At 36.8% G+C, this 21,817-nt stretch overlaps 1 protein-coding gene and 1 long non-coding RNA gene across 3 annotated transcripts in view; one reads left to right on the forward strand and one right to left on the reverse strand.

The window, feature by feature from the left end:
* LOC131996759 (uncharacterized) overlaps positions 1-21,817 on the forward strand; it is a 76,255-nt gene that overhangs the window by 44,159 nt on the left and 10,279 nt on the right. Inside the window, exon 2 of the long non-coding RNA XR_009397968.1 lies at positions 13,931-13,958. This is a non-coding gene — a long non-coding RNA (uncharacterized LOC131996759). The remainder of the gene's footprint in view (positions 1-13,930; positions 13,959-21,817) is intronic.
* Positions 1-21,817, reverse strand: part of LOC106094156 (low-density lipoprotein receptor-related protein 2) — a 795,641-nt gene that overhangs the window by 35,802 nt on the left and 738,022 nt on the right. The window lies entirely within an intron of this gene.

A 21,817-nucleotide genomic window follows, 5' to 3' on the forward strand; every position in this document is an offset into this window, starting at 1 on the left:
TTTTTCATATAGTCGGCGTTGACAATTTTAATACCCAAATTTTAATACCATATTCGTTCTCTAGTCTCCAATACCATTCATTTGATACCCTTATTGTGGCCATCGGACCACCTTCGGTCCACCTCCACCCGATATCTAAAATTTATATAGCCTATGTTTCCTTTCAGACAAACGTACACAATCTATGAAAATTGTAAGAAAATCGGTTCAGCCAAGTATCATATAGTCATAATGGGTCTAATATCGTTTTTGAGGGGTGGCGTGACCCCCTATACTTCGATCTAATTATGTATGCCAGATTCGAAATCTACTCCCGAATACCTTTCATTTGAGTCCCATATTGAAATGAACGTCCAATATGTCTGTTTTAGGGGAGTTTTGGGGTTGGGAGGGGGGCCGCTGGGTACTTGGACCCAAATTTTAATACCATATTCATTTTCTGATCCCCAATAACTTTCATTTGATACCTTTATTGTGCCCATTAACCACTTTCGGATATGGATGGCGTTTTTGGGGTAAGGGGGAGGGTCCGCCTCCACCCGATATCTAAAAATTATATTGCCTATGTTTCCTTCCAGACAAACGTACACAATCTATGAAAATTTTTAGAAAACCGGTTTAGCCAAGTCCAAATGGGTCTAATGGCGTTTTTGAGGGGTGTCGTGACCCCCTATATATCGCTCTGATTTTGTATGCCAGATTCGAAATCTACTCCCGAATACCTTTCATTTGAGTCCTATATTGAAATGATGGTCCAATATGTGTGTTTGGGGGAGTTTTGGGGTTGGGGCGGCCAAATGGGTACTTTGACTCAAATTTTATACCATATTCGTATGCGACTCTCCTATACCTTTCATTTGATACCTATATTGTCCCAATTGGTCCACTTTTGATTTGGGGTTGAGTTTTTGGCATAAGGGGGGGAGGGTCCGTCTCCCCTCCGTTAACCAAAAATTATATATCCTTTGTTTCCTTCCAGACCAATCTACACATTATGCGAAAATTTCGAGTCCCATTTATTTGTGATTGGCTAATGTGCCCATTTTGGGCGTTTTTGTGGGGGTGGGATGACCCCCTATACTTCGACATGAAATTGTATGCCAGATTTGTTATCTACTTCCGCATACAATTCATTTGATACCCATGTTGTCCTTATCGGTCGACTTTTGATTTTGGGTGGTGTTTTTGGGGTAACGGTGGAGGGTACGCCCCCTTCCGTTATAAATAAATTATAAAGCCTGCTCCTACTTCCTGACCATATTCGTAATCTACTCCCGAAGATCTTTCATTTGAGTCCCATATTGTCATGATCGTCAAATAAACCTATTTTAAGAGGTTTTGGGGCGGCCCCCAGGTACTTGGACCCAACTTTTATCATGAAATTCGTACTCTACTCTTTTATACCTTTCATTTAAATCCCACATTGTCCCGATCGGTCCACTTTTATTTTTAGGTAGTACTTTTTGGGTAAGGGGGAGGGTCCGCTCCCCTTCCGATATCAAAAAATTATATAGCCTATGTTTTCTTCCAGACCAACCTACACAATCTGTGAAAATTTCAAGGTAATCGGTTCAGCCGTTTTTGAGTCTATACGGAAACAAACCGACAAACAAACAAACAAACAAACAAACATACAAACATACAAACATACAAACATACAAACATACAAACATACAAACATACAAACATACAAACATACAAACATACAAACATACAAACATACAAACATACAAACATACAAACATACAAACATACAAACATACAAACATACAAACATACAAACATACAAACATACAAACACACAAACAAACAAACAAACACACAAACAAACACAAATTGAATTTTATATATAAGATTTTTTTAATTGTTTTCTAATTTCTTTATTTTTGATTTTTTTTGTTTTAATTTTTATTTTTTTTAATTGTTTTCTTATTTCTTAATATTTTTTTTTTTTTTTAATTTTCATTTTTTTTTTTTAATTTTTATTTTTTTTTTAATTTTTATTTTTTTTTTTAATTTTTTATAAATTTTTTTATTTATTTTTTATTATTCTCATTTGTTTTTTGATTCTATTTTTGTTTTAAATTTTATATTTCTATTATAAAATTTGTTTTTATTTAATTTTTTTTATATATTAAGTTTTCTTAGTGTACCCAATCCCAGTTTTTTAGTTCTGCCTTCAATTCGTTTCTGTAATGATTGAAAGTACGAGAAAAGGAAAAATTTAACCATGTCAGTTTTCTTGTCTTATGATTGTTGTTTTTTTTACCCCTTTTTAACCGCCCCTTTTCCTTTTTCAAGTCACACTGCAACAACTGAAAGTTATGCCGCTGTTTACGATCTTTTCTTCTGGGCCACTTCATCGTTTTGATAAAGTTTTTACTGAGTTCTTGTTTAGTTTCTATGCTGTCTGCTTTTTATTATTTTTTCGTATTGGTATTCAATCACTTGGCTCGCTGTTGGTTGCTGTCTGCTATGGCTTCGCTTCTGCTTTGCCTTGTCGTTTTTTTTTTACACAAATGAGTTTTCTATTTACTGGTTTTGTTTATTTTTGTTGATTTTTTTTTCATTCATTTTCTTATTTCTCCCAAGAAATGGAACAAATCAAAAGCACATTCTTCGTTCTACGTCTCGACTTATAGATTTGTTCTTTTGCTTGTTTGTCAGTTTGATGTTGTTATTCTTCTTAGTTTTGTTGCCATTTTTGTATTATTTTTCACTTTTCTCAAGATTTCTCTTGTGCTCCTGTGAGCTCCTGCCAAGTTCTTGAAGAATTTTCTTTTATAAAACTTGAAGTGGAAATAAATAACTTTTGATGCCGTCTCATATATATGTAAGTAATAAATTCCAGTATCTGTAACTGATGCACATAGCAATCAATAAATATTGTTTGAATATAATCTGCTTAAAGTAAACTTTTAAAATACAAATTTTTGATTTGGAATAAGTAGGCAATATTTTTCTGAGGAAACCAAATTTCCTGTAAGCCTTAAAGTAGGCTACAGAAAGGGAAATGAAAAAATTTGTATAAATTTGCAAATTGCTTCCAAAAAAGGATAATTTTAAAGAATTTTATAAAGAAACAAGTAAAAGCTTCATAAATTCGGCCGGGCCGAATCTTGGGAACCCTCCACCATGGAGGGTTGAAGGCCATAATTTTATTCTATAACAAACTTCTGTCAAACCAGCAAAAATTAAACCTTCTAGGAACCGAAGAACGATGATCAGGAGAGCTATATCAGGTTATCGACTGATTTGGACTGTACTTAGCACGGATGTTGAAAGAACAGAACACCGCATGCAAAATTTCAGCCAAATCCGGCAGAACTGTTTACACGGGAGCTTTATCAGGTTATCGACTGATTTGGACCGAACTTAGCACAGATGTTGAAAGAACAAAATACCGCATGCAAAATTTCAACCAAATCAAACAAAAATTGTGTCTTATTATGGCTCAAGCCAACTGGAAGATCTTGTTACACGGATGGATTAAAGCTAGAGGACAGAGTTGGCTTGGGGGTCTTCATTGAGAACCCAGGGACTGAGATCTGTTTTAGAGTGCCTGCTCATAATACAGTCCTGCAGTCGGAGATCCTGGCGATCCCGGAATGCGTGATGTGGTGTGGTGCTAACGTGATGACGTCTTTTCTTTACCCTTATGGCAAATAAGGGTAATAACAACCAAAACGGTAAGGTCATGAACAGTCTTGCATTGTAAGAAGGAGATTACCGCGTTCTCTTAGGATGGCAAAATCCGCATCGTTTGGGTGCCATAACGGAGTAAGGGGAAATGAAAGGGCAGGCGATTTGGCGGTGAAGGCCAGAGGACTGCCGTCAATAAACTTGACTAACCCGAAGCCTTTCGGGTCAACGCAGTCCAAGTTAAGGGAGTGGGCGACGAAAGCGCATGCAACATTGTGGAACAGCGAAACGGTCGGTAGGACGGCGAAAATCCTATGGGGTTATGCAGATCGTGAGAAGACTAGGCTATTACTGAAAGGAAGTAAGAAGGAGATCAGTATAGCTATTGGTATCATAACGGGACACACAGGGCTACGAGGTCACTTATGTAAAATCGGTGCGGCAAGTGATAGCATGTTAAGGGCATGCGGGGAAGATGATGAGACGTTGGAGCATTTCCTTTGTTATTGCCCGGCTTTCGCGTCTAGCAGATACCGGCACTTAGGTCGGGACACTATACCAGAACCAGAAGCAAGAAGCAAGACAAGGATTTTGTATGTAGCACGGAGTTCCCGACTTAAATTTTCTTTTTAGAGGTTACTTTATAGTTTTTAGAGCGCATAACAAGCCCATAACTGGCTTAGTTGTATGCCCATAGTGGCATGGGGCGGAATAATGTCTGCAAATCGGGAGATCGGTTTATATGGGATCTATATCAGGTTAGAGAGCAATTTGGACCGTATTAGGCACAATTGTTGGAAGTCAAATCGAATAAAAATTGCGGCGCGTAAGGGCTCAAGAAGTCAAATCGGGCGATCGGTTTATATGGGGGCTATATCAGGTAATAGTGGACCGTACTTGGCACAGTTATTGGAAGTCATAACAGAACATTACATGCCAAATTTAAGCCAAATGGGACAAAAATGGCGGCTTCCGAGGGTTGAAAAAGTCAAATCGGGAGATGGGTTTATATGGGAGCTATATCAGGTTATCAACTGATTTGGACCGTACTTGGCATAGTTGTTGGAAATCATAAGAGAACACTATATGCAAAATTTCAGCCACATTGGACAAAAATGGCGGCTTCAGCCAAATCGGACAAAAATTGTGGCTTCCAGGGGCTTAAGAATTCAAATCGGGATATCGGTTTATATGGGAGCTATATCTATATCTGAAACGATATGGCCCATTTGCAATCCCCTATGAGAAACACTGATATTAAGTAACTGTGCAAAATTTCAAGCGGCTAGCTTTACGCGTTCGAACTCTATCGTGATTTCGACGAACGGACGGACGGACATGACTAGATCGACTCAGAACGTGGAGACGTTCAAGAATGTATTGGGTTGCCCGAAAAGTAATTGCGGATTTTTCATACAGTCGGCGTTGACAAACTTTTTCACAGCTTGTGACTCTGTAATTGCATTCTTTCTTCTGTCAGTTATCAGCTGTTACTTTTAGCTTGCTTTAGAAAAAAAGTGTAAAAAAAATATATTTGATTAAAGTTCATTCTAAGTCTTATTAAAAATGCATTTACTTTCTTTTAAAAAATCCGCAATTACTTTTTGGGCAACCCAATATATACTTTATTGGGTCTTAGACAAATATTTCGAGGTGTTACAAACGGAGTGACTAGATTAGTATACTCCCATCCTTTCTATAATTGACAAATTTTGATAATTATTGTTGTTCCTATGCCTTTCTTTTCCTATTTTTAAGTTAATTTGTTCTTAAAAACGTAAAACTTTAACTCAACTTAAGGTGAATTCCTCTAAAATTGCCTTGAACAAACAACTACATAAGTTCTTTTTATCTTCTTTCATTTCATTTTATCAAATTAAATTGTGTAGTTATAATTGTCAAAGTTTTTGCTAAATGATCTTTTGCAACGAAACTTTGAATCAGATTTCCATTTTTTTTTTTGTATTCGTAGAAAAGTTTTGAAGCATTTCAGTTGCATTTAAAGGGAAAATTGCCATTGTTTTAAAGTTGAACAAAACAACAACTGGAAAAGCAACACATTTTATTGCACATTTCTTGGGAGTTTTTGTGTTAATTACATTTTAGTTAAGATTTTAACATTGTAGCCAGAGCCGTTGAAGTTTCTCTGTCTGCTGCGTTGTTATTTCATTCCCTAGAGTCAATTATTTTTGGCACAGGAAGAAAAAACGAAAGCAAAATTATAGCACAAACCAAAAAAAAATGAAAATAAATTTTTGACGTATTTTTTTTAAAGAAACAAAATTTTTAAAAAATTCAAAAAAAATAAAAAAAAATTTAAAAAATAAAGAAATTCGTAACAAACAAAGTTTGCTAAAATCTTGTCATTATTTTCCTAAGAAATAAAATTTTGACAAAATTTTCCAGAGAAATAACATTTTTACAAAAATTTTTATAGAAAACTAACCGAACCGGGCCGCCTTCGCTGCGCCTTCTTTAACTCTCTAATATCTTTTTAGGGTGGGGACACTTCGCCCTGAATGTGGATATTGAATTCGTGCCGCTGTAGCGTATGTCCGCCTATGACGCTGAACGCCTGCTTTCGAATTCTGGGGAGAACATCGGACAAAACTTAAAGCGGTGGCTATCTCCTCTTAATGCTGGTGACATTTGCTAGGTACCTACCATGCCACACATGGTCATGTAAAAAATTCTCCCCAAAGAGGTTTCGCACTGCTGCAAGCCGTTCGAACTCGGCTATAAAAAAAGGTCCCTTATCATTGAGTTTAAACTCGAATCGGAAAGCACTCGTTGGTATGTGAAAAGTTTGTTCCTTCCCGGTTCCTGGGCAAATGTTTACTTCACTCCCAAATGTCTTTCTTTTGAGTCCTGTATTGTCATATTGGTAAATTTTTCAGGTTTAGGAGGTATTTCGTGGGTGGGGTGGCCACCCACACACTTAGCCCTTATATTTACTTTAAGTGTCTAAGTGTGTGCTCTTCGTGCTCTACTTTCAAATTTATATGAAAACCCATATTGGCATAGTCGGAAAATAAATTCTGTTTGAGGATTGGGGTGGACCCCAGGGTCTTTGTTCCGAAAATGAGTATCAATTTCCCCAAAATCAAACAATTTCCACATCAAATGGCTTTTATATAACAGGGAGGTATTTTGGGTTGGGGCAGCTCCCCAAACACATGGCTCCTCAATTGGATAACAAATTCATTTCTTTTCTGTCAAGCACTTTTCGTTTGAGCTCTACATTGTCGTGATTGGTCTATATACCAATTTGGCGGATTTTGGGCAGCCCCCGACCCCAACAATAGAAACCATGTTTTGTTTTGTGATGACTGTGAGAGTGCAAAAAATTTCGAACAAATCACATTGCCAATCTCCGAGATCAGAGATGTTTTTGAAAATTAGGGTAATGAGAAGTACTTTTTTGGGGGGAGGGATGGTATCTCAGACATTTCGAATCAAATATGGATATCAAATTCGTGCTCCACTACCAAATCCCTTTAATTTGAACCCCATATTGCCATGGTCGGCAAACGTGATCCATTTGGACGGTGTTTTGAGGATGGGACGCCCACCGGCACTTTGACCTGAAAATAGATATCAAGTTTGTTCTTTACTCCAAAATACTTTTGATTTGAGATCCATTTCAGTTAAGGGGTGCTTTAGGGCATACCCTCAAAATACTGGGTCCAAAATTGGATATTAAATTCGTTTTCTACTCTCAAATACTTTTCATTTGAGTCCCATATTGTCATAATGGGTCAATCAACCATCAACTTACTTTTGGAAGGAAAAGCGCCATCTAGATTTTAAGGTTAATTTTAATGCCATTTTCGTAATCTACTTTCAAATACCTTTCATTTGAGTCCCATAGAGACATGGTCGGCTATTATGGCCATTTGGGGGGTGGGCGACCTCCCATTACTTGAACCTAATTTTTTATGCCATATTTGTAATCTACTGCTGAATACCTTCATTTGAGCCCCATATTGATAGGAACGTTGAATATTTCAGTTTGGAGAAGTTTTGGGGTTAAGGCGGCCCGCTGGGTACTTCGACCCAAATTTTTATTACAATATTCATATTGTGCTTATCAGTCCATTTTTGGTTTTTGGTGGCGTTATTGGGGCGGTCCCGCCCCCAATCGATATCTAAAAATTATATGTCCTATATTTCCTTCCACAAAAACCTACACACTCTGTGAATATTTAAAAAAAAATTTTTCATCCATTTTTGATTCTACGGAACAAAGAAACAATCCGAGTCCCCCCATTTAGTCATGCCCAGTTGAGGCGTTTTTGGGGTGTAGGGTGACCCTCTATACTTCGATCTGATTTTGTATGCCAGATTCGTAATCTACTCCCGAATACCTTTCATTTGAGTCCCATATTGATATGAACGTTCAAATTGTCTGCTTTTAGAAGTTTTGGGGTTAGGGCGACTTCCTGGGAACTTTGAACCAAATTTTAATACCATATTCGTTTTCTTCTCTTCAATACCTTTCTTTTGATACCCATATTGTCCCGAGCGGTCTACTTTTGATTTTGGGTGGTGTTTTTGGGTTACGGAGGAGGGCCCGCCCTGGGTAGGGCCCCCCCTCTTCCTATATCAACAAATTATAAAGTCTATTCCCCTTTCCTGACCATATACGCAATCTACTCCCGAATACCTTCCATTTGAGTCCCATATTGTCATGGTCATCTAATAAACCTATTTAAGGGGTTTTAGGGTTGGGGCGGCCCCCCTGCTACTTGGACCCTATTTTTACTATGAAATTCATACTCTACTCCTGAATACCTTTCATTTGAGTTCCATATTGTCCTGATCTGTACACTTTTATTTTTGGATAGTGCTTTTGGAGTAAGGGGGAGGGTCCGCCCACCTTACGATATCAAAAAAATATATAGCCTATGTTTACTTCCAGACCAGCCTTCACTAACTGTGAAAATTTCAAGATAATCGGTTCAGCCGTTTTTGAGTCTATACGGAATAAACAAACACAAATTGATTTTGATACCCTACACCACCACTGTGGTACAGGGTATTATAAGTTTGTGCATTTGTTTGCAACGCTAAGATGGAGAAGAGATAGACCCATTGATAAGTATACCAATAGACTCAGAATCACTTTCTGATTCGATTTAGCCAGGTCCGTCCGTGAGTCCATGTATCCTTGTAATCAAGGTACAGGTCGTATTTGTTGTCCAATCGTCACGAAATTTCGCACATTTCACTTTTTTGGCTCAAGGACGAACGCTGTAGATTTTGGTAAAAATCGGTTCAGATTTAGATATAGCTCCCTTATATATGTATCGCCCGATTTGCACTTCAATGGTCGTAGTAACTACAATTTTCAACCGATCTGCACGAAATTTGGCGCAGATTCTTTTGTTACGGATCTTAACATATCTTGGAGATTTCATTAAAATCAGTTCAGATTTATATATAGCTCTCATATATATGTATCGCCCGATTTGCACTTAAGTGGCCGTAGTAACTACAATTTTCAACCCATCTGCACAAAATTTGGCATAGATTCTTTTGTTACTGATCTTAACATATCTGGGAGATTTCACCAAAATCGGTTCAGATTTAGATATAGCTCCCATATATATGTATCGTCCGATTTGCACTTTTATGGCCGTATTAACTACAATTTTCAACCGATCTGCACAAAATTTGGCATGAATTGTTTTGTTACTGATTTTAACATATCTGGGAGATTTCATCAAAATCGGTTCAGATTTAGATATAGCTGCCATATATATGTATCGCCCGATTTGCACTTCAATGACCGTAGTAAGTACAATTTTCAACCGATCTGCATAAAATTTGGCATGAATTGTTTTGTTACTGATCTTAACATATCTAGGAGATTTCACCAAAATCGGTTCAGATTTAGATATAGCTCCCATATATATGTATCGCCCGATTTGCACTTTTATGACCATAGTAACAACAATTTTCAAACGATCTGCACAAAATTTGGCACAGATTCTTTTGTTACTGATCTCAACATATCTGCAAGATTTCATCAAAATCGGTTTAGATTTAGATATAGCTCCCCTATATATGTATCGCCCGATTTGCACTTTAATGGCCGTCGTAACTAAAATTTTCAACCGATCTGCTCAAATTCGGCACGGATTCTTTTGTTGTTTTTTTTCTTATATAGAAAAATTCTGTAGACAATTTTTGTCTTTAAATATTTTTTTTTTATATATTTTGTTGCTATATTTTTGAGCCTTACTGCTCTCCCAACTTTTGGTGGTAGCGAAAAATTGCGCCACCATCATTCTACGTTGCACAATTTCAAATTCTTTTACCATGTCACTGCTACTGGAACTGGGTGTCCATGTTTTGTGCGGCACATTATTGTCATAGTTGCTACGTTACTTTTTGGAGCAGTTTAACTTTTCTTTAATTTTTTTCACTTTTTCACATTTTGCATATATTTAGAAAGATCCTGCTCTTCTGTTACCTCACTTCTTTTGTAAACCCTCATGCTTTTTATTGCCTCCCCTGTTGTTTTTATAGTCATTTCTTGGCATGAAGTTTTCGTGAAAGACATTACAAAACTTTGCATAGTCTTTACACTGAACTGTAAAACATGAATAGTTTTTTTTTTTTGTTTTTTGGATTACACCTCGTTGCATAGTTTCTTCTCTCCTCTACGCTTGGCTCTTTAGGATTTAGTGTTGCATGTTGTTGTTCAAGTTTTGTTTATTATGCTCCACCACAAAGCTTTGGCACTTGTTTAAATGTTGTTAAATTATTCAAATAAGATACATAGAAAAAAAGCTGGGGTAGGGGGCTGACTAAGGGAAGAAGAAGAACCAGTATCAGCATCAACACCACCAACTGACCCCCCAAGTCACCAAACATGGCATTTCACACCACACACACTAAACCACATTGCATCACACAGAACTTGAACCATAAAATTCTCATGTGGCATGCAAGAGAAAAAATAGCAGACATTTTTTTAAAAGAAAAACTTGGCAAAATGAGATATGAGGTAACAAAAACTGCTACCGAGAGAAAAAAGTGCACAAAAAAAACTTATGAGGCCTTACAACTGCGACAACATCATCACAATGACACTTGGTTTTGTTTGTTTTTGTTGGGCAGCAGTTGAAACTCTTCCAAATGAGGCATGTGGGAGGTGTTGTGTTAGCCACTGTTGAAGAGTATCAGGGGATTTTAAAGGTGACTATCGGTCTGTCTGTTGGTCTTAATGGTTTAAAGTCTCTTTCATAACGTAGACGGACAAGTGGTTGATTAAAGCCTGGATATTTTGCCTTTTAAGACTTCTTACAGCAAAAACCATAAACGATAATCATCTTATCAACTTCAACTAAACTTGCAATTGCAAATGTTTTGTTTATTTTAGTAAATTTAAAAAGTAATTTTCGTATACTTTTACTGCAGAAAATAACGTTTAGGAACTAAAAAGTACCAAAAAGGTACGAAATGGTGCATATTTGCCTAGCGCGATCAGAAAGGGCTGGAATTATGTTCTTATGCTCAAATTAAAGAACGTCTCGAAAAATAAAATATGGTGAAACGAATTTTGGAAAATCGTACCGGAAGTAAGATAAATAGTACGTTTCGTACTTCAATTGGTACTATTTGGTACTTTCTTTGTCAATTGATTGAGAGCTCCATAATTGGATGACTAAAAGACTTTTTGGAATTTTTTTACATTTAAGTACTAAAAAAAGTACCAAAAAGGTACGAAATGGGTGAAATTTGTACAGGGCGGATGTATAGAGGAAGAATTTTGAAATTTGACTCAAAGGACGTCTATTGCAGAAGGATGAGGGTGAATAGAAAAAATGGCAAGGGGAGGAAACGTACATTTAGTACCGCAATTGGTACCATTTAGTACCGCAATTGGTACCATTTAGTACCGCAATTGGTACCATTTAGTACTTTCATTTCAGATGGAGCTAGAGGTATGAAATTTGGCATGTAGGTAAAACTAGGAAATATATGATGGGTGACTAAATGATCCATTCAAAATTCGTACATTTTGGTACTGAAAATTTGAGATGTAGGTAAAACTTTGAAATATATGATGTCTGACTAAATGATTTTTTCACCATTCTAACATTTTGGCACCAAAATTGGTACTATTTGCTACTTTCTTTGTAGATGGAGCTAGAGGTCCGAAATTTGCCATGTAGGTACAACTAACAAATAAATGATGGATGACAAAATGATGCATTCAAAATTCTTACTTTTTGGTACCAAAATTGGTACCGTTTTGTACTTTCTGTTCAGATGGATCTCGAGTCTGAAATTTGGCATGTAGGGACAACTAAGAAATTTATGATGAGTATTCTATATAAAATTCGTACAATTTGGTACCATTTAGTACTTTCTGTTCAGAGAAAGTTGTAGGTGCGAAATTCGGGATGTGAGCACAACTGAGAAATAAATGATGGATGACTAAATGAACTCTTCAAAATTCGTACATTTTAGTACCAAAATTGGTACCATTTTGTATTTTCTGTTCAGGTGGATCTTGAGGTCTGAAATTTGGCATGTGGGTTTAACTAAGAAATAAGTAATGGGTGGCTTAATGATCTATTTACCATTCGCACATTTTGGTACCATTTGGTACTTAAGGGGACCGATTTCTGAAATTTTATACGCACTTATTACAAAACTTCATAATCTTATAAACTGAGTGTCTACCTAGGTTTTTGGAATTCCCACACTAAAAAGGGGGTATCAAAAACGGGGGTAGCGATGCTGACTACTGTGAGGCTAGTCTATTATATAAAACTCAAAGTGTGTTTGTTTGGCTGTTTGTTCCGAATAGATTCGAAAACGGCTGAACAAATTTTTTGAAATTTTCACAGATTTTTTGATTTCGGAAGGCGGGGCGGACCTTACCCCAATAGCACCAACCAAAAATTAAAGTAGACCAATCGGGGCGAGAGGTGAGTACTAACTTGATATTAAAAATTAGGTCCAGATACCTAGGGGGCCGCCTTGATCCCAAAACCCCCTCAAATGGGCATATTAGACGACAATGACAATATAGGATTCAAATGATAGATATTAGGGAGTAGTTTACGAATATGATCTGGAAGGAGCAATAGGCTCTACAATTTGTTGATATTGTAAGGGGGCGGAACCTCCCCCTTACCCTAAAAGTCCCACGCAAAAGTAAAAGCGGAACGATGGGGACAATATGGGACTGAAATGATAGGCATTAGGGAGTAGACTACGAATATGGACTGGAAGGTGCAATGGGCTATAGAATTTGCTGATATCGTAAGGGGACAGATCCTCCCCCTTACCTCAAAAGCCACACGCACAAATAAAAGTGGACCGATGGGGACAATATGGGACTCAAATGAAAGGTTTTAGGGAGTAGATTACGAATATGGTCTGGAAGGAGCAATATGCCATAGAATTTGTTGATATCGTAAGTGGGCAGACCCTCCCCCTTACCTCAAAAGCCCCACGCACAAATAAAAGTGGACCGATGGGGACAATATGGGACTCAAATGAAAGGTTTTAAGGAGTAGATTACGAATATGGTCTGGAAGAAGCAATAGGCTATAGAATTTGTTGATATCGTAAGGGGGCAGACCCTCCCTCTTACCTTAAAAGCCCCACGCACAAATAAAAGTGGACTGATGGGGACAATATGGGACTCAAATGAAAGATTTTAGGTAGTAGATTACGAATATGGTCTGAAAGGAGTAATAGTCTATAGAATTTTTTGATATCGATATCGGTTAGGGGGAAGTCATGACAATATGGGACTCCAAAAGCCCTCCCCAAATGGGAATATTTGCCAATCATGGCCATATGGGGTACAAACAAAGGGTCTAGTGTTTGCGAGTAGATAACAAATTGTTTGGGCAGATACATATGGTATTAACATATTTTTCGCGTGGTGTTTATGAAGGGAGCAGCGGAGCGAGCCGGGTTCACATAGTTCCCTATATATAGCAAATTTTGGTAAAATTTCCTACGAATATAGCTAATTTTGGCAAAATTTCCTATAAATAGCTAATTTTGACAAAATTTCCTTAAATAGTTCATTTTGCAAAAATTCACATAAATAGCAAATTTTGGAAAATTTCCTTAAATAGCAACTTTAGACAACATTTTCTGCATACATAAAATGTTGACAAAATTTCATATAAATAGCAAATTTTCGTCCCGGCCAAACTTAATGTGTTTCTACTTGTTATTCAACGTCATGTATTACCGTTTTTCCAACCATTTGGGTGATGACTTTTCTTTTTATATTTTTTCATTCCAGATGTCTACAATTGCCATGCTTACAAAAGGTAAGTGTTTTTTCTTCAAATTTTTAATCAAGTTCTCTATAACTTTTGTCTCAAACTTAGTCCACAAGATGTGAACTGCAGCCAGCACAGGTAAAAGAAAAAGTATTTGGCAAATTAAACTTCGGGTCTTGGCTGGGAAATTAATGGAATGAGCGCATCATACCCTCACTGTTACACAATTTTTTTTTTTGGGAACGAGGAGAAATAATTTGTCGCATAAATTTCTTAAATATTTAATAGGTGTTGACACGAGTGTGCGAAACTGTTTAATTGTCATTAAATAATGGCAAGAGTGTTTAGATTAGACAAAAAATTTCAGCTAATAGCTGGAAACCCGGTTCGACATGTCTTTGAAAATTTTGTCAACATTTTTTTTCTTTAGAAAATGTTGTCAAAATTTTATTTGTATAGAAAATTTTGTTTTGGAGGCCACCGTAGCGCAGAGGTTAGCATGTCCGCCTATGACCCTGAACGCCTGGATTCGAATCCTGGCGAGACCATCAGAAAAACTTTTCAACGGTGGTTTTCCCCTCCTAATGCTGGCAACATTTGTGAGGCACTATGCCATGTAAAACTTCTCTCGAAAGAGGTTTCGCACTGCGGCACGCCGTTCAGACTCGGTATAAAAAGGAGGCCCTTATCATTGAGCTTAAAACTTGAATCGGACTGCACTCATTGACATGTGAGAAGTTTGCCCCTGTTTCTTAGTGGAATGTTCATGGGCAAAATTTGCATTTTTGCAAAATTTTGTCAAAATTTTATTTCTATAGAAAATTTTTTCAAAATTTTATTTCTATAGAAAATTTTGTCAAAATTTTATTTCTATAGAAAATTTTGTCAAAATTTTATTTCTATAGAAAATTTTGTCAAAATTTTATTTCTATAGAAAATTTTGTCAAAATTTTATTTCTATAGAAAATTTTGTCAAAATTTTATTTCTATAGAAAATTTTGTCAAAATTTTATTTCTATAGAAAATTTTGTCAAAATTTTATTTCTATAGAAAATTTTGTCAAAATTTTATTTCTATAGAAAATTTTGTCAAAATTTTATTTCTATAGAAAATTTTGTCAAAATTTTATTTCTATAGAAAATTTTGTCAAAATTTTATTTCTATAGAAAATTTTGTCAAAATTTTATTTCTATAGAAAATTTTTTCAAAATTTTATTTCTATAGAAAATTTTGTCAAAATTTTATTTCTATAGAAAATTTTGTCAAAATCTTATTTCTATAGAAAATTTTGTCAAAATTTTATTTCTATAGAAAATTTTGTCAAAATTTTATTTCTATAGAAAATTTTGTCAAAATTTTATTTCTATAGAAAATTTTGTCAAAATTTTATTTCTATAGAAAATTTTGTCAAAATTTTATTTCTATAGAAAACTTGCCGAACCGAGCCCGCTCCGCTGCGCCTTCATAAGCTCTCTCATATCTTTCTAGGGTGGAGACACTTCGCCCTGAATGTGGATGTCAAATTCGTGCCACTATAGCCTATGACTGATGAACATATACGTTCGAATCCTGGCGAGAACATCGGACAAAATTTAAAGGTTATCCCCTCTTAATGCTGGTGACATTTCCGAGGTACCATGCCATGCATGGTATGTCAAAAATTCTCCTCTCTCTTTGCTCTCTGCAGCACGTTCGGACCCGGCTATAAAAAAGGTCCCTTATCATTGATAAACTCAATTTGAATCGAAAAGCACTCATTGATGTGTGAGAAGTTTGTTCCTGCTCGGTTCCTGGGTACATTTTTACTCTACTCGCAAATGCCTTTCTAAAAGTGAAATTTGTATACCAAATTCATACTCTACTCTTAAATACCTTTCATTTAATACCCATATTGTCCCAATCGGGTTCGGGTGGGTTTTGGGATGGGGCGTCTACCCATGTTATTTGACCCCAAAAATTTTTTTTTCCAAATTTCGTGTTTTTGAGGTACCATAAGGTGGCATACAAAATTTCGTTTATATCGGTGAACGCATCTCCGAAATGTGGCGTCTTTGAAAATTGGGGCATGGGGGAGGGCCCGCCCCCTTCGAATAACAAAAAATGTAGTACCCTATTTTCACGGGGGGCTCAATCTCTATCATCTGTGGAAATTTCATGAAAATCGGTTCAGCCAAACAAAGCGCAGCAATACAATTTTTATATAATTGATTTTGTCAAAATTGTATTTCTATAGGACATTTTGTCCAGATTTTATTTTTATGAAAAATTTATCAAATTTCAATTAGTTTTAGAAATTTTTGTTTGTAAATAATAATTTTTAAAAATTTTGTTTGTATGGAAAATTTTTTGTTTAATTTTTTTTTTTTCGATTTAACAATCCTATTCGGTTTAAGCCACAGCTTCTTCTTCTTCACCCATTTTAAGCACTACTCTCTTTTTCTGAATACAAGCTTATGTGCGACTATGTGGGTGTGTAATTACTAAGAGATTGTAAGTACGTGCATGTGAGTGCATGTGTAATATCTTAGTTTATTTAACAACTTAAGTTGTCTGTCATCACATTTTCTCCCACATGCACTCACGCTCAATGTTCTGTATTTTGGCAAGCACTTGCAAGATGTAAAAGCAAACTACAAGTGTATGCCAAAAAAAACACACACACACACAGACTTGCCACTCTACCCATGTAACATTCGCTTTCCTTTACATACAAGAGTTTCCTTTTAGGAAATACTCTTGCTCGCATTCACTTTCCCATGCTCCAACAGACACTTGTGCGTGTGTGTGTGTGTGAATAAAAATTTACTTTCACATGACAATGAAGTCAGTGAGAAATATTTTGCATTGTTGTAACATCATTACGGACGTTTCCATAAAGGAAACAACAAAATTGTATAGAAACAAAAGTGGCAAATCGCATTGAGTTTTTCTTCTTCTTCTTCTTCTTTTACTTATTCACATTGGCAAGAGTGAAATATGTGTGTGCAGAGGTGGATGTCGAGCATGTTGAGTAAGGTGTATTAAAGGATATCCGTACTGTTTACATCTGAAAAAGGAAACTTGTCATGCAAAGGAGATCAAGAGGGCAAGAGAGAGAGATGAAGAAATTATAGTTAACTACTATCACTTGCCATTTCAGTTTATTTGACTACATTATTACAAATATTCTCCTCGATTGTTCAATGCTCCTTTATGTCATTGTCTTCTTTCATCATATGCCCTTGTCTGTTGTCATTTACTTACATATACAGCGACATTTACGATTTTTGCCGAAACACATTTTAATAGCATTTGTCTGATTTTTCTCCCTTCCCTTCTGCTCTGTTGTAGTGTTCTATTCGTTTGCCTGATTTTGTCCATTGTTGTCTATATCCGTTTGTTCCAATTTTTATATGTCCATATAAATGAATGGTCTTGTATTTAGTTGTTAGTCCATTAATGTTCATAGCTATTAGACTACATTGGTGAACTGATCTAACAAGGACATTGGTATGTGCGGCATATAAAAGAGAAACTAATGTTGAGAAAAATTTTTTTGGAAAAATTTTTTTTTTTGAAAAAAATTGACAAATTGATACTACAAAAAGAATTTTGATAAAATTGTCTATAAAAATAAAATCTTTGACAAAAAATTTTAAGAAAAATAAAATTTTGACAAAAAGATTTTAGTTTGTTTGTCTTTTCCGTATAGACACAAAAACGGCTGAACCGATTTTGCATGAAATTTTCAAAGATGGTAGAGTTTGAGCCTTAGTAAAAAAGAGAGTACTCCATTTTTTGTAATCTGAAGGGGGAGCGGGCCCTCCCCCTTACCCCAAAAACTCCAATTGTTGGAGATGGGTGCACCGATTTAAGCGAAATTTTGTATGCCACCTACGGTACCCCAAAAACACGAAATTGATATAAGATTTTGGGGTCAACTTACCTGGGGGGACGCCCCATCTCAAAACCCACCTGAACGGACATATTTACCGATTGGGACAATATGGCTATCAAATGAAAGGTATTTAAAAGAAGAGTACAAAAATTTGACATACAAATTTATTTCTTGATATCTGGGGGTCCTCCCCATCCCCCAAAACCCCCCAGTAGGGCCTATTTACCAATTGGGACAATATGGGACTCAAATGATAGGTATTTGGGAGTAACATTCGAATATGGTATTACAAATTGGATTCAATACTAAAAGTAGCGCTCAAAATTCAAAAGTGGACCGATTGGAACAATATGCAACTCTAATGAAAGGGATTCGAGAGTAGAATACGAATATGATATCAAAAAACAAATCACCTAGGGCGCCGCCCCAAGCCCAATGCCGCATCAAAATTACCGCCCAAAATCAAAAGTGGACCGACTGGGACTACAATGAAAGGTATTCAAGAGTTATCGAATTAAAGAGAGAAGAATTATCGAATATTAAAAATTGAGGGTAATTACCAAGGGTGCCCGCCCCAAAACCAAACCCATGTGAGCATAATAGCAAATTGCAAATTTTGCCCATAAACATTCCACTAAGGAACAGGGGCAAACTTCTCACATATGAATGAGTGCAGTCTGATTCAAGTTTAAGCTCAATGCTAGGGGACCTCTCTTTTATAGCCGAGTGCGAACGGCGTGCCGCTGTGCGACACCTCTTTGGAGAGAAGTTTTACATGGCATAGTACCACACAAATGTTGCTGAAGATTTTTTCTGATGGTTTCGCCAGGATTCGAACCCATGCGTTCAGCGTCATAGTCGGACATGATAACCTCTGCGTTACGGTGGCCTCCGATGTGGGCATAGTAGACCATCATGAAAGGTCTATGTCAGTAGAGTTCGCATCAAATGTTGATATAAGGATTCAATTATCTCGGTCACGTCCCGTCATCCTGCCGTTCATCAGGGCATATAGATTGCGACAATGAAGGATTCAAATAAATTGTCTTTTGGGTCTTAGCGTCAGTGGGTCCGACCATATCTGGTGTGGATTTGAACGATAGCCCTAGCTCTGAAAATCTTGATAGCCACCTACATAATGGGGGTTCAAACAGAATCGTGTTCTAGCACAATGATGATATTATTTCAGGATCCGTTCCCTAAACTCCTTTCAAACCGGCCATGTTTGCCTAATATGGCAATAATTAATAGGTATTTGATAGTAGAAAACGAATTTGATATCCAATTTTGAGGCCAAGTGTTCGGAGGTCGTCTCACCTCATAAACTCGCCTTAATCAATGCCAATTGGGGCTCAAATAAAAGAAATTTGAGAGTAGAGCACTTTGCTGATATTTTTTCGGGGGTAAGTGCGTGGGTGGCCGCCCCACCCTACATACCCCTCAAACTTGACATGTTTGTGGATTATGGCAAAAAGGGGCTCAAAACTGATATCTGTTTTATGGCCAAGTGTTTCACGGACGCATGACCTCATAAACTCCCCCTAAACCACACATATATACCGACTTTAGAAATATGTAGCTCAAATGAGGTATGAATCTGAAATCCACTTTCGGGGCAAAGGGTTTGGCTACTCCAATTCTCCACAAAAACCAAGAGAATGATGTAGATCAAACATCCAAACTTTATTGGGCGGACCCTCCCCTTACCCTATTTTCAAAACCACCAGATCTCGAAGATGGGTGGTGCGAATTAAGCGAAATAAAGTTTGTTTATAATAACTCAAAAACAGAAATTTGTTATCCTTATATAGGGTGGGATATCCAGGGGGGCCGCTCCACCTCCAAAAGCCCGCAGAATGGAAATATAAACCAATAATGGCAATATATGGGGTTCAAATGAAAGGCATTTGAGACTAGAGCACGAATCCGATATATGGGGGTCCACCTCAGTCCCTAAAAATACCACCATACCAGACATATTTACCGACCATAGCAATATAAGGCTCAAAAAAAAGCTATTTGGGAATAGAGCACTAAAACATAGAGTACCAGCACCCCAAAACAGAACTTATTTCCTGACCGTGCCAATATAGGGCGCAGATAAAACAAGAGAGTGAAAGAAAACGCAGCGGAGCGGGCCTTGTCCAGCTAGTCTTATATATAAAAATAAATTTGTGAACCGATTAGCTTGAAATGTTCACAAATTGTATAGGTTTGTCAGGAAGGAAACATAGGCTATATAATTTTTTGATATCGGAAGGGGGGCGGACCCTCCCCCTTACCCCAAAAGTATTATCCACAAATAAAAGTGTACCGATTGGCACAATATGGAATTGAAATGAAAGGTATTCAGGAGTAGGGTACGAATTTCATATTGAAAATTGGGTCCAAGTAACTGGGGGGCCGCCCCAACCCCATAACAACCTAAAATAGGTTTATTTGACGAGCATAACAATATGGGATTCAAATGAAAGTTATTCGGGAGTAGATTGCGAATATGGTCAAGAACGAGAAATAGAATTTATACTTTGTTGATTTCGGAAGGGGTCGGGACCCTCCCCCGTTACCCCAAAACACCAGCCAGAATTAAAAGTGGACTGATAAGGACAATATGGATATCAAATGAAAGGTATTGAAGAGTAGAATAGGAATATGATATTAAAATTTGGATCCAAGTACCCAGGAAGTCGCCCTAAACCCAAAACTCCTCCTAGCAAACAAACTGAACGTTTATGTCAATATGGGGCTCAAATGAAAGGTATTCGGAAGTAGATTTCGAATTGGGCCCACAGATTGAAGTATAGCGGGTCACCCCAACCCCTGAAAAAGCCCTAAATGGTCTTTTTAACCAATTATGACTATTTGGGACTCGGTTTATTTGTTTCGTAGAATCCAAAACGGCTGAACCGAGTTTTCTAAAATTTTCACAGATTGTGTAGATGGGTCTGGAAGGTCACATAGGCTATATCATTTTTTGATATCGGAAGGGGGGCGGACCCTCCACATTTCCCCAAAAACACCACCCAAAATCAAAAGTGGGCGGATATGCAAAATTTAGGTATCAAATGAAAGTTATTAGAGATTAGAAAATTAATATCGTATTAAAATTTTGGCTCCAAGTACCCAGCGTGCCGTCCCAACCCCTAAACTCATTTAAACAGATCTTCACCCTTACAGGTAAAAAACATGAGAAAAATATATTCGACGTTCATGTCAATATGGGACTCAAATAAAAAGTATTAGACAGTAGATTACAAATATAAAATTAGGTCCATGTTATGGGAGGTCGGTGCACCCCCAAATGCTCCCAAGTGGGCACATTAGCCGACCATGGCTTTCTGGGATTCAAATGACGCTGAACGCCTGGGTTCGAATCCTGGTGAGACCATCAGAACAAATTTTCAACGGTGGTTTTTTCCTCCTAATGCTGGCATCATATGTGAGGAACTATGCCATGTAAAACTTCTCTCCAAAGAGGTGGCGCACTGCGTCAGACCTTTCGGACTCGGCTATAAAAAGGAGGTTCCTTATCATTGAGCTTAAACTTGAATTGGACTGCACTCATTGATATGTGAGAAGTTTGCCCCTGTTCATTAGTGGAATGTTCATGGGCAAAATTTGCATTTTCTATCCTATAACAATTTTAACAAAACTTTCTATAGAACTAAAACTTTGGTCATCTATAGAAATAAAATGTTGAAAATGTTAATCATTTTTTCGTATGACCCCAATAAACAGTTTCCTCATATATAGTATGTAGATGTGTTTTGTATTCATTTATAGTTTGTACACATCATGGAATATTCTGTGACATTTTGCCAAGTACAAATTAAATGGTATTTGTTGACATTAAAACTAATTATGGGGTGGAAAAGAAGAGACTCCCGATGAGAAAGATAATGTGAAGTAATGAGAAATTAAATATTATATGTGTTAGCAGTTTAGTTCATTTGTATGGGGGGGCTAAAATGTATGGTCCTTGGCATAAATCGTTTAGGCCAAGTACTAAGTACAATGTTAAGACATTAAA

This window comes from Stomoxys calcitrans, chromosome 4 (assembly GCF_963082655.1).
Source record: "Stomoxys calcitrans chromosome 4, idStoCalc2.1, whole genome shotgun sequence".
Classification (NCBI taxonomy): domain Eukaryota; kingdom Metazoa; phylum Arthropoda; class Insecta; order Diptera; family Muscidae; genus Stomoxys; species Stomoxys calcitrans.